This window comes from Podarcis liolepis (assembly GCF_965112155.1).
Source record: "Podarcis liolepis genome assembly, chromosome: 11".
Lineage (NCBI taxonomy): Eukaryota > Metazoa > Chordata > Lepidosauria > Squamata > Lacertidae > Podarcis > Podarcis liolepis.
In genome coordinates, this window is record NC_139565.1 from 57069151 (window position 1) to 57082944 (window position 13794).

General features: G+C 42.4%; 1 protein-coding gene across 6 annotated transcripts in view; it reads right to left on the reverse strand.

The window, feature by feature from the left end:
- The window catches only part of ARK2N (arkadia (RNF111) N-terminal like PKA signaling regulator 2N), a 59418-nt gene that overhangs the window by 44813 nt on the left and 811 nt on the right, over positions 1 to 13794 (reverse strand). Inside the window, exon 1 of one of the 6 annotated variants that reach the window (XM_083466115.1) lies at positions 9696 to 9760. The exons of the other annotated variants lie outside the window; for them this stretch is intronic. The gene's annotated coding sequence lies outside the window, so the exon portion shown is untranslated. Of the gene's footprint in view, positions 1 to 9695; positions 9761 to 13794 lie in introns of those variants that run through there. 6 annotated transcript variants of the gene reach the window in all.

Here is a 13794-nt window from a genome sequence, read left to right on the forward strand (position 1 = left end):
TCTGTAGTGTGAAATAGTACTTCTTGTTTTGTTTTTTCCATTCAACTGCTTAGCATCAAGGAGGAAAGCGTCTATCAACAGATATCAGCCATAACAGCTAAATGGGATGTCAGAGAGTGTACATCTCTGAGTAAGAGATGCTGGGATCAATACAGGAGGAGAGGGTCAATGCCTTCACATCTTGCCGGCACACCTCCCAGAAACAAAATGCTAGACTAGCTGAACTATCAGACTGATCCAACAGGGCTCACAATATGACAATCTACCTTGGGCTTAGGATGTACACAAATAAGGATGAAGGTAAGCAAGAAAGGAATCCTATTCTTGGAACTGCTGACACATCTGTGTTTGATAAATGTCATTTAGGGTGGAATTTAAGCCTTGAATCACCACATAGAACACAAGTGGCCATTGATAACTCCTTATTTTTTCTGTGTCAACTTGGGGTGTTCTGTGCCACACAAACATATCAAAATCAATCAATCATATCTCCCTGGCCCAAGTTAAGCATTCTATGTAGTACATCACACCAATGCAATGGAGACATTCCACTTTGTGGCTGGAAAAGCAGTGCAGCTTCAAGAGGAAAAATGCAGTGATAGGGAGGCACATTTATTTGCCCTTTGTTACAGAAGCTATGAAATGAAGCATTTCCTGTATTACAAATAACCAACTCGTGAACAATTCTGAAATATTAACATTGCAACATACGACATCTCCCTCCCAACTTCAGTGTCTAGACAATTAAACTATTAAGATCTCTGGGGTAAGAAACAGTTCTCTTTTAAGGACACCAAATATTGCTAAAATGGTATTTGAGCATCTCTGTCTACATTCCTGGAGTCGATACCTCAATCAACATTTTAGGAATTCTGCTCAATATTTCCAACAAGTAGCATTCATAGATTTGGAGAGATCATTTGCAAGGTTACAGCTAGTAGATATCATATCCTACTGATATTGTATTTGACTTGTTAAGTTGAAGTGGCAGCAGGGTTGCATGGCATACGCTTTCACCTCAGGGCAATACCTGATGATACTAATCCTTCTGCTGTAAACTATTAAGATTTTATCTGCATGCTGTTAAGTCTCAATGAATGGCATTGGGCAATTATGTATCTTTGTGCTGGATTATTCTCATGAAATTCTGACAGCTGAAATGCTACTAACTGACAGGTAAACACTTACGTAAATATATGCAATATAAAATAAGTAAACATTTGCCTGTCAGTATAAAGATACTACAAATAACTGCTTGTGTCTTGCGGTTGTAGGTTGTCAGTTCAGGGCCTTTGTGTGTGTTAAGAATAAACAGCTCCACAGTTTTTTCACACATACATCCTTTAAGATAGTACAAGTTGTTCCTGATGATTCAGGAAAATAAACTGCTTTCGTAAACCAAGTGTCAAACTGGTAGTCATTCAACTGGTGCATTTCATTGCATCTTACAAAATTACTGCACCTACTGATAACTGAATGGTAAATCAATGTGCTCATTCTTATTATATTCTAATCTTTGAGCCTTTGTTGAAGCAAAAAAAAGGAGCTGTCATTTCTCTTTGGTTTCCAGTTATGATCTTGATGGCTTCTAAATCCCCAGTGGAGAAGATATACGGGCCAGGAAAGGAGGATCATCGGATCAGCAAACCACAGAAAGCAACCTAACAGAGGGTGGGATTCATCAGTCCCGAGAGAAGCCCTGTGTAAGGGCTTCTACTTACGCAATTGGGTTTTCCCTCCTTTCCTCCCCATGCCCACTCCAAAATTGGCTTTGGAAACCTCCTGGAACAGTGCATGGAGAGGGATTACTCCATCTGGTAAGCTTGCTCAGACAGAGCATTCAACATAGCGCATTGTTGAATTCCACCCAGAGCAATGGGATTACAGAATCAAGCCAAATATAACCTATGTCATGGATGCAGAACCTGTGGCTCTCCATTGCTGTTGGACTACGACTCCCATTAGTCCCAGATAGCATGGCAAATGATCAGGAATGCTGGGAGTTATCAGTGTAAGCCAGCAAAACCTAGAGGGCCACAGGCTCTCTCTGAAGGCTTATTTCTGGATTCAGTTCTCATGATCTTGTTAAAATCTATCCTTTCCTTTTTTAAAAAAAACCTGAAATTTGATAATACGATACAAGAAAAAAATCTGTCACATAATTCCAAACATGCTCACCATTAGGGTAAGGGTTACAGTCAATGAGGTGAATGAAGTAGAAATTACACCTTCGAAGTCTATTTTTAAAAGTTCAGAGGGTTCAGCACTGTTTACCCTTATCACTGAGCTGATATAACAGTTTCACTAACAGTGGTCTAGTACCTAGTCAAGGTTTATTTTCAAAACTGGACATCCCTGAATTCAAAATTCTAAATCAAGTTTAATTTGTAGAGTGCTAAAAGATCAAAACCAGTTGGTGCATTTTGTCCAAAGAACAATTATATAAGCAATTCAACAGGTGATGCGGGATGTTTCTTCAGGCTACAGATTTTTTTAAAGGTGTCTTTAATCATACTGCACGGTGTTTCTACAATTTCTATTGGAGACTTTTAAAGTTACAGCTTTTATTCTATGGCGTAGCATTAAGCACTCATCAACTGCCATCAAAAGTGAGAGAAGTCATTCATGTAAACAGAAGATCTAGTTCAAGCCCATGGCCTTAAACATCCTCAAAGAACTGACATTTTGAATTTCAGCAGTTAATGGAGGTGACTGCATTGAGCTGACTTGCATTAAACTCTGTTCTCAAACAACACACGAAAAACCATACCCTTTCCCCATTCATCACACTGGCTACATTAAAACAGAGACTTTAATAATTCTTCCTATAGCACAGGCTCTGCTATTCCTGGGAACACATTATTGAAAAAGCTAGGCAAAACTGGCAAATAAAGGGAGTGGATTGAAAACTGGCAGATGATTTTAAAATCCTCACTGAAACTGAACCGTCAAGACTTCGCTGAAGTCCTGCTAAATGGAAACAAGTATCACCACTGCATCCTATAATTCCATAGTCTCGTACAGTGGTACCTTGCAAGACGAAATTAATTCGTTCCGCAAGTCTCTTCGTCTTGCGAGTTTTTCGTCTTGCGATGCACGGTTTCCCATAGGAATGCATTGAAAATCAATTAATGCGTTCCTAGGGAAACCGCCTTCAGACCAGGTCCGGGGACAGTCTGTCCCCGGACCTCTTCTGAAGGCTGGGGGGGGGGGAACAAGGGCTTTTCTTCCCACCCCCAGCATTTTAAAAAACCCCGGAACAGCGGAGGACTTCTCCGCTGTCCGGGGCGATCTTAAAATGCTGGCGGACGGCATTTTAAAATCGCCCCGGGACAGCGGAGGACTTCTCCGCTGTCCGGGGCGATTTAAAAGCCCCTGGGAAGGCAGGCAGGGGGGGGAAAGACTTTCGCCCCCCGCCGGCCTTCAGAAGAGGTCCAGGACCTCTTCTGAAGGCCGGCGGGGGGGCGAAAGTCTTTCCCCCCCGCCTGCCTTCAAAAGCCGTCAGCGACAGCGGAGAAAGGCAGCGCCTTTCTCCGCTCTCCCGTGAAGGCAGGCAGGGGGTGCGAAAAACTTTCGCCCCCCGCCGGCCTTCAGAAGAGGTCCAGGACCTCTTCTGAAGGCCGGCGGGGGGGGGGGAAGTCTTCCCCCCCCGCCTGCCTTCAAAAGCCGTCGGCGACAGCGGAGAAAGGCGCTGCCTTTCTCCGCTCTCCCGGGAAGGCAGGCAGGGGGGAGCAAAGACTTTCGCCCCCCGCCGGCCTTCAGAAGAGGTCCAGGACATCTTCTGAAGGCCGGCGGGGGGCGAAAGTCTTTGCTCCCCCCGCCTGCCTTCAAAAGCCGTCCGCAATAGCGGGAAGCGCTTCCCTGCTATGCCGGACTGCTTTTAAAATGCTGGCGGTGGGGAGCAAAGCCTTTCAGCCCCCGCCGGCCTTCCTGGACCTCTTCTGAAGGCCGGAGGGGGGGAAAGGCTTTGCTCCCCACCACCAGCATTTATAACAGGTCCCCGGAGATTTCCCTATGGGCTTTCGTCTTGCGAAGCAAGCCCATAGGGAAATTCGTCTTGCGAAGCGCCTCCAAAACAGAAAACCCTTTCGTCTTGCGGGTTTTCCGTCTTGCGAGGCATTCGTCTTGCGGGGTACCACTGTAAAACTAAAAGATGTTTGTAGAAGAAAGAACAGATTTCTTAGCTGTTTGAGACAACACAGTAGCATCTGTGAAGTAGAGACTGCAGTAGATTCAGCCAAAGTTCCTTGGTTCAGGTTTCAGGCCACTTACTATCCAAAACATGGATAATTCTGACCACTTTCGAACACTGAGGAAATGGTCAACTTAGGCTCTTACCTGCAAAGGTGTCCTCCTGCAATTACTGCAGGTGCCACACTATACTGGATACTTTTCCCCTCTGACCAGTAGGAGGCAGAAAATACCGAATCATTTTCTCAGATGGACTCCTTAGGACCAGGCTCCAGGAGTTATTTCAGAGCTTCCTATAACACCAACCTTCACTATTTGAACTTGAACAATAACAGTATCATAAAGCAACCCTTCAGTAACAACAATGATCGTCTCTCCACCCATAAAACATAGACTATACTGCCCATCCACCCCTTTCCCCCTGGACTGGCAAAACATTAATAAAATAAAATGAAACTCAATTACAAGCCCACAGTCAGTCATCTGGTAAAGCCATTACGTAAGTCCCAGATACAAAACAAGACGAAAGTCTTCCAAAACAAATACACTTATCTCTTCCCATCAGTAAAGTATAGAGAAATATGCGCTTTTTGTTCCAACGAAGGACGGCTGCACTAGCACCCAAGACAATGCCATTTCAAACTGGGTAGTATCAAAGCAGTACACACACACAAAATTGGGAAGAATACATCTGAAACACAGCCAAGTAAGAACAGACTGCTTGGTTGGAACAAACAAACAAAAATGCCAAAGGGGGCTAATACATTTTCTGCAAAGGGGGCCCTCATTACTTTGTAAGCCTCCATATTAGAAGCTTGTAAGCATTTAGAAACAGATGTCTCAGAGGCTCTTGCCTTGATTTTTCTTATCACAGTAAGTAAAGGAAAATCAACTAAAATCTAAAAGATGCTGTTCTGGAAATAAAAAAACAACAAACCTTCAGGGCCCTAACATCTGAGGAAAGACAAGCTTTCTATCTTTTGGGTCACTAAAATTTGGATTGAAAACTGGTGAGATTTATGCAAGCATTTTACATAAATTAGAATTAACCACAGACCTGGATAAAGAACTCTGTAGATAACATCACCTAAAAAATCCCTGAGTTAGGAGTGTGTATGGCAACTGGCAATGAACCTTTAAGAAAGGGAAAGTCAAATAACCTTGGAAATAGACATTTAATTCAGCATGCAACTTAAATGGGGCCCAGTGTGCTGGGAGTTAGATCAGGAAGGCCCATGTGCAAGCTCAACCATGAAGTTCAGTGGGTGAGTCTGGGCAAGACACTAGCTTTCAGCCTAATTTACTGCTACAGGCTGAAATGACAAAGATTACCAATATGGACTGAGATGCTGTGATACGAGATCACCCTATGCCTGTTGCCCTGAGCTCCTTGGAGGAAAGGTGAAACACAAATGCTATACAATAAATTCACACATATTACTTCATTTCTGTATGCTTTGGGCAACAACTGTAATTGTGCAAGAACGAGTCCTGCTGTAACATCTTGAATTAATAGGTTCCCTGAAGTTTAGATGTTTTGTAAAGAAATACCCAAATTGCACCACTTACAATTTCAGTATGTATTTTTTAATATTACAAAACAACCTTTCTATGGAGATCAGTTTGATTATTGTTGCTGAGCTAGTATAATAAAATTGATAAGAGTGTCTTTGTCATGTTATTCTGAGACAATCAAATTAAGAAGCACACAAGCTTTCCACTATAAAAAATTCCTTCCAGTAGCACCTTAAAGACCAACTAAGTTAGTTCTTGGTATGAGCTTTCGTGTGCATGCACACTTCTTCAGATACACTGAAACAGAAGTTGCCAGATCCTTCTATATAGTGAGAAGGTGGGGAGGGGTATTACTCAGAAGGGTGGTGGGAATGGGTGAGATGAGCCTGTTGACGACTCTTAACATTGCAATAGGTCTTACAGGAAAAGGCAAGGGGTGAGAAGGTGAAAAATGGCTTAGTCATGTATAATGAGATAAGAATCCAATGTCTTTGTTCAGACCAGGTCTCTCCATGGTTTTAGCTTTCCACTGACACATACCACTGACTTTCCACAGCTTTCCACTGACACATACCGGTAACTCTTATACAGACCTTAAAGGCAGCTAACCTTGACTTCAAGACAAAGCGGTCTGCAACATTTTTTCAATGTAAAGAAAGATTTTAAAGAAAATCTTTCCTATTTCAAACAATACATTGGACCGAGCCAAAGTCACAGTATCTACAAAGCAACAAATGCAAATGACAATAGACAGAAACACATGGGGATTCACCGTACTTGACCACTTCCTCTCAAAAAGGAAAGCCATACTAATCTTTAGAAGACATGCCTGAAAACAAGTTACTGAACACAACAGATTGTCTAGAAGTTTTTGATTATAATGGTAGGCTGCAGTCTGTATCTGACGTAGGAAAATGTGTATTGCAAATTCACAATCTAAACCTTAAAGCTAGCATAGTGACTCTGTTTTTGCTGGAACAGATATGAGAGGCATCATCTTATTTATTAATCCCAAAATAAATTGTATCTTGGATTGCTTCTAAGACAGACAATGTTTACGGTGCTAGGTATTTATTGCTATCACATTTGTAGCAGAAGCTCATCGTCACCACGGAGAATAGTTCTATTAAAAATAGCGCTTCTGTAGTGGAACTCTTTAAAAAAAGCCATACTAATATAAATAATATAGATAAGCAGTGACATTAGCATGTTTTTTTATCACCTGGTTTCGTTAGTTCACTTTTGAAAGCACACTATAAATATACTTGGGGATGATATTTCATAGCAGTGATACCCACGGAGTCAAGCAACTCTAAATCTTAGTTTTATCTAAGCCCTAAAGAGCAATACTAAAGCTCTATCTTAAATTGAAGTGGGCAGAGGGGTTGCTGAAGTGGAGATGAACCTTTTTTTTAAAAAAAAAAAAAAACCCAACTTCAACTATCTTTCCTTTCTAGGGCTGAACTCTTAAGCCGAATACAGTTATTCAAAGGGAAATTCCCACTGAACTCTGTGACTTACTCTTGCATAAGCATGCACAGGGTTGGGTTGCATGGGTGAAAAAGCATATTATTGATTAAGCTCTGTTAAACTAGAGGTTTGGTGGTAACTGCAGGATTCCCAATCCTGTGTTTGCTGCTGATGTGCAAAGTGGAGGAAGGCATCCACGGGGGAGCCACTTGGGGGGAAAGGGAGGGGGTTGCTTAACTGTTCCTCTGCCAGCTGTTACCCCAGTTACCACCCTTGATTTAGACATTTCAGGAAAGCACAGGAATCAGCACCGGTAAGAGTGAAAGCTGCCAATTCATAAATGCCACTGTACTGCAAATTCCCCCCCCCCCATTTTTTACCCATTCATTTAATGCAGGTTTCCATTAATTCCTTCAACTTTATAGTTTTGCACAAAGACTTGTCACACTTGCTTTGTGGTTGTTGTGTTTTTTTATACTGTTTGCTATATGGGGGGAAAAACCCAAAACTGAAAGTTCATTAACTCTTCCTACACCCAAATTTGTTACAAATCTATCCCACTTTTCTTTCAGCTCAAGGTGGCACAGCTAGAATTTTCATTATCTTCACAACCACTTGAGGTATGCTTGGCTATGAGGTAGCTAATGGCGCCAGTGAAATTAATGACACAGCAAACAACTGAAATTGGGTCTGGTATATCCAAATCAACCACTTTGCCTACTCCCCTACACCAGGGGTCTGCAACCTTTAAGACAAAAAGAGCCACTTGGACCCGTTTCCAAAGGGAAAAAAACCTGGGAGCCGCAAAACTCGTCATTATAAAAATAACTTTTTTATCACTTTTTTATTATTTCTTTGTTTGACTCCTTAGAATTACTCCTCATAGAAATAAACGTTAAATTAACAAGTTACCTTTTTGTGTGTGTGTGTTCTTCACTCCCCTTCAAAACAGTGACCAGCGTACATGCCCCTTACAATGTAGCGGGCCAGCGGGAAGGTGACGTCGGGACAGTGTGTGACTAACGCACGCACCGCCCCCATGCGACATCACAGCCAGTACAGCGCCCGCCACAGTGGGGAGTGTCGGGGCGCACAATGCGCCTCCTCCCCTCGCTAGTATCCACCCCGGAGCCGTGGCAAAGGTGTAAAAGAGCCACATGCGGCTCCGGAGCCGCGGGTTGCAGACCCCTGCCCTACACTGAACACTATCCAAAGATAAGAAGGGAAGAAATCCTAAACGCTGTCATTTATTTTTGCAATTACACTTAAATAATTAGGGGTGGCAGTCAGCTAAGTTTTACTCAAAGTAGCCCATGATTAAACTAGTGCCATGAAATTCAACAGGTCTGTTCTGAGTAAAGCTTAGTTGAATACCTTCCTAAATGTGGACCCTTTAAACAGAAAACTGAGTGCTATATGCCAGTCTATAAAATACAGGGATGTTTATAAATAAAAAAGTGGTTTCCAACCAGTGTGCCATGGCACCCTGGGGTGCCTTGAATGATGGTCAGGGGTGCCGTGGACAACACTGGCCTCTGTCCCTCTTTCCTTCCCTCCTCTGATGCCCTCTCATGTCTCTGCCTCCAAAAGGCTTGCACAGCTGTTTGTTCCAGCAGCCCTGGCTCTCCAGCTCTCCAGAAAAATGGTGGCTCTGGGGCTAGCCAGGGGGTGCTTCCCAGGCCCCTGTGGGGCAGTGGGAGGCACCTCTCTTTGGGGCAGGGGAGGCAGCTCAGAGACCAGGGACAGCGGCAGTAGCTGCCCAAAGCACTCCCAAGGACAGGAGAGGAGGGTGAAGGCACACTCCACAAGGGAGGGCGTTCGAAAAAGGTGAGGGGCTACCAGCTCTGCAGGCAAGGGGTGACATAACTGGGCTCCTGAGCCCCACAGGGGTGCTGCAAAAAGAATGTAGTTGGTCAAGGGAGCCGTGGACCCAAAAAAATTGAAATCCTCTGATCTAAAGTAATAAAAACTACATTGCAAGGGCAATTGGGGACTTCTGAATAGCGTAACTAGGTGAATAGATAAGTATAGCCAATTATCCCACTTTTTCTTCTCCTCTATGTCTTTTTCACACTTCATCCCATCCTCCAAAAAGCACATGCACACACACTACTAGGAAATTAGCACCATTAACAAGAGCTGATAAAATTACACTTGAAGTCGCCAAGTAATAAAAATCCACTCTGGATCAGTTTCTCTTTTCGGTACACAACTTCCTCATATCATTGACCACAGATAAACAACATATCGCAAGCACGTCAGTTATATTGCTCAGAATAGCTAAGACCTTTTACCATATACTTGGTCTCTCTGCTTCAAAAGTTCACATTCTACAAGCAGCTCTGAGAAATAGCAACTAAGGCATATATTTGCAAAGAAAAATGGGCATTTGGAAGGAAATTGCCTTTACATGTTTATTCTCTTTTTAAAAAAGCAAAATGAAACACTACAAAAGGAGGAAGGGACTGAGGTGTAATTGCATTTCCTCAGATGCCACTTGTAGCATTTCAGTTAACTACTTTCGCAGTGATGGTTAAAGGTACACCTATTCTGTTCCTCTCTCTTTTATTTCACTAGCCAGCGTGGGATGAGGCATCCCATAATTAGAACCTGAAGAGACAGAGGTTTAAATAATTCAAAGACGAAAATTGTCAGGTTTCAAAACCATTTAAGAAGCATTATTTGCAATGCTTACATTCTCTAAGACACCAAAAAGCTTGATCTTCTCTTTACCTTTAATATATTTTTCAATTTTATTGGCTAGAGTAAACATGTACTTTGAAACATTTCCGTAAGTGCTTCCAACACAGTACAGGTGCTTTGCAGATCATGTTATCCAACATCCATCACCACCGATCTTGGTAAAATATTAAAACATAGTTATTATCATAATCAATGATACAGATCTAATTTTGCAGCTATGTTTAACACATTTGAGCAGCCTTCTATATTTCAGTGTTAATTCTTTGATCCTTATACCTAGCCAAACACAGACACTAATTAACTCCTCCAGCTATGGAAGAACCATGAGAGTATTCCTCAAGTTTATTGCTCAGTCATTCTCAGTATATCAGCTGAGAACTCCCCTCTTGAGACAGAAAAATATTTCTGCTGCTTTTAGGGAAGACTAAAGTACAAAGGAAAGAACCCCACAATTAGAACAAGATATATTTGTCCTTTATGCAGCTTATTTTATTCAGAGCCTGTTATCAACAGCAAATGAACTCAAAATGTCCTCACAAGCTGGATCCCCAGAGTCGCAATACTTCAGAAAGGTTTTGTGCTATTCCTTTCAATTTTTAGAAGGCAGAAACAATAAAACCACAAATGAACAATAAATGCTGCCCTTGTAACAAGAAGCTAGGAAGGATCTACAGCAGGCATCCCCAAACATGGGGTTCCAGCTGTTTTTGGACTACAACTCCCATCATCCCTAGTTAACAGGACCAGTGGTCAGGGATGATGGGAATTGTAGTCCCAAAACATCTGGAGGGCAGAGTTTGGGGGTGCCTGATCTACAGTCTGCTTGAGGGCTCCAATAAGTCAGTCATAGGGCAAGCGGCAAAGTTTTTGAATGTGGCCATCCATATTAGACCACTTATGATGGCTATATATACACACACAAACTGCTAGCATTATAATTCTGTGTTTTTAGTTGCATTCATGTGCATCTTTGTTAATGTTATTGTCAATTGTTAGTTGTTATAAAACATTTAAATGGTCAGATGGCTGCAAATAAAGAGATGATATTGATGATGAGTTGTAGTTCAGCAACATCTGCAGGGCAGCAGATTACTACTACCCCTTCTCTACAGCATTTGCAAATTAACAACATATGTGTTTTTAAAAAAGCAACAGCAATACTTTTGAGAAAATGAACCAGTACCATTCAAGCACTAGGGGATAGTAGAAACAGCACTATCAGACAACATTTCATACTAACTGTTGCTGTAGTCCTATCCACATAGGGGAAAGTGACAGCTTAGGGACTGTCAATCCAACGGAAAGAGAAAATGTGTATAAATGAAACATGAAGGCTCTTCATTTGCGTTTGGGATTCTAACCCACATTCTGTAGTCACAGATCAGAATATAAAGCACTGCACATGGTGTCCCACTCATACAGAAGACATAGTTCAGGCTTCCTTCCCACAACAGCTCCTCACATTCTCCAAAGAATTGCTCCTGAAAGTCAAGCAAGGCTCTTGGTTTTGGGAAGAAGGAATGAGGACTCTAACAAGGTCCTAGAGTGCTCCTGCCTGGTTAGCAATTTCTCAGCTTTAGGAAGCAGATGGGAGGACTGTAGGACCCTGTCAGAATCCTCACACCTCCTTCCCAAAGTCCAACACCTCATTAGCCAGCTTTTGGAAGGCAGCACAAGTGGGGTTATCAAATTTTGGCCTCCCACCCCCACCCCCGCAACAGGCCAGTGTGTGGCCCGCAAGTCCTGTAGGTCCACTTGGTATGAAAAGTTGGACCGCCCTACTCTAGACAACACTTGATGCAAAAAATGGCATTGTTGAAGTATGCACATTTTGCCCCTTTAATCTGGAATGTTACACTTTGCGAATGAAAAGCAACAAATGTTAGAATGCTATCTAAATTCTGAACTAATTTAAAATGAGCTAAGTATATAGAAATAATAATCAAACGAAGGTAACATTTGGGTTTCCACAATTATTGCAAGAAAAGCCCATCCACACTCTATTCCTGCTGTCCTGTTACATCAAAGCTCTCACCAATGTTAAAAAACCCATCATGTCCATGGACATCTGGCTTGTTGTCACTTGCAAAATAGTAAACTCTCCTTTGAATTTGTGTACATTCTACAAAGAGAAGCATGTAGTGGTCCTCTGGCTACTGCGGGAAGAACATTTGCTTTGAATGATTTGTTGATGCTGAATTATGGGCTCATCAATAACATCATACATTTTGCTCTAAGAATAAAAAATGATGTCCTCCAACATTATAAGTTCTTCTGATTAAGTGACCTACAGCAGTCACTATTATTACTCAACAGCCCACAGGGCTTGTAAAAATAGTTGCTAAATCTACAAATTAAACTTCACTAGAGCAATGTGTCAGGTCACAGAAATTCAAAGCAGCTATATTTATCATTTACTGTCATTAACCCAGCTGAAAAGAATTCTTTACTTGAAGCCAGACAGTTGTATTTCAGTTACACCTCTGGCTTGTTTCCACCTTTGCTAACAGTGGCAGATAAAATATTCAAAGGAATGGGGAGAGGGAGGGAGAGAAGAGGGCAAGGGGAAAAGGTTTAACACCTAATATCTTTGCAGCCTTATAGAGGGATAGGAGGTCAGTACAGATCAGATCACCGTGCCGCAAAGGAAATAATAACTAACAACCAATCTGGAATAATTTTCAATTGAAAAAGGTGGATTAGGATGGATTAACAAGAATGTCCTGGACTGCATGTCACTTAAAACCGGAGTTTAAAATATACAACGGTTTACGATGAACAAGCAGCAAGCTAATGCCTTCTGCTCTGAAGATCACACTTGACTGCTCCCCAGCTCTTTCCTTCAGTGCGCCAGGGAGGAAGCAAAGCAGAGCAGGCTTCACATCATGTGCGAGCCCATACTCATAGTTTGCTTTCTACAAACCAACCACCGTTTGTTTGCCTTGCCACTCATTGTTTGACTGGAGAACTTGTACCATGAAGCCAAGCTGGCTCTGGACAGGCAGGATTGGGGAGGCACAAAGTGCCTGTAATTTCAACAGCAAACACCAGCAGGTTGGCCATTCAGCTTATTCACAGTATAAATTAAACTATGGTTTACAGTGTCGTACCAACCTGGCCAATATATCTACATTTGAACTTGCCCCAAGGGAGATCCATAGAAAGTTTCTAAGCAAACTCTACCACCCTTGCCACTACATACACATATCACGGCAATCTTGTTTCTGGGGGAAAGTGCACTCTAGTACATTAAGCTCCATTAGTGAATAGAAAAGGAGGCATCCCTGCTTCTTTCCAAAATGAAAGAAAGATTACAAAGTTACTCACATAGAAGGAGGCTCATGGTTTTCATTTACCACAGGAGTGAGGGTTCTGTGGCCCTCCAGGTATTGTTTGACTACAGCTCTTATCACCCTTGACCACTGGCCATACTAACTGGAAGTGATGGGAGTTGAAGTCACAACATTCAGAGGCCCAGGTTCCCCATCTATACTTCACCCCTCTGATCTCTCACAGCTACTCTATTAGGCCCTCTCTTTCCACCAAGAACTTCTTTATCATACACGTTAAACACATATACTAACAGATCCCATTGGAACCAAAGGAATAAACTTCTGAGATGATGTCCCTTAGGCACAGACTTAAGTTGGGGAGGCTGAGAGAGGCAGCCAGTGTGTCCATGGTGATAAGCAAAAAAGAGCGGGTGGGTGTGATGTGCTACAGGTGAGAAAACCATCACCCCCAAAGAAGCACTGACTCAAGGAAAAGCTGTTCATCCCCTTCTTTCTTAAGTTTCCACGAAAACACAAAAGAGGGGAGATGGGACTATTTCCTCCACATTTCACTATTTCAAGGTTAGGCATGGAGCAGATGAGAAGCAGCAGAGTCATGGCTAGTTAATTCTACATTTGGTGC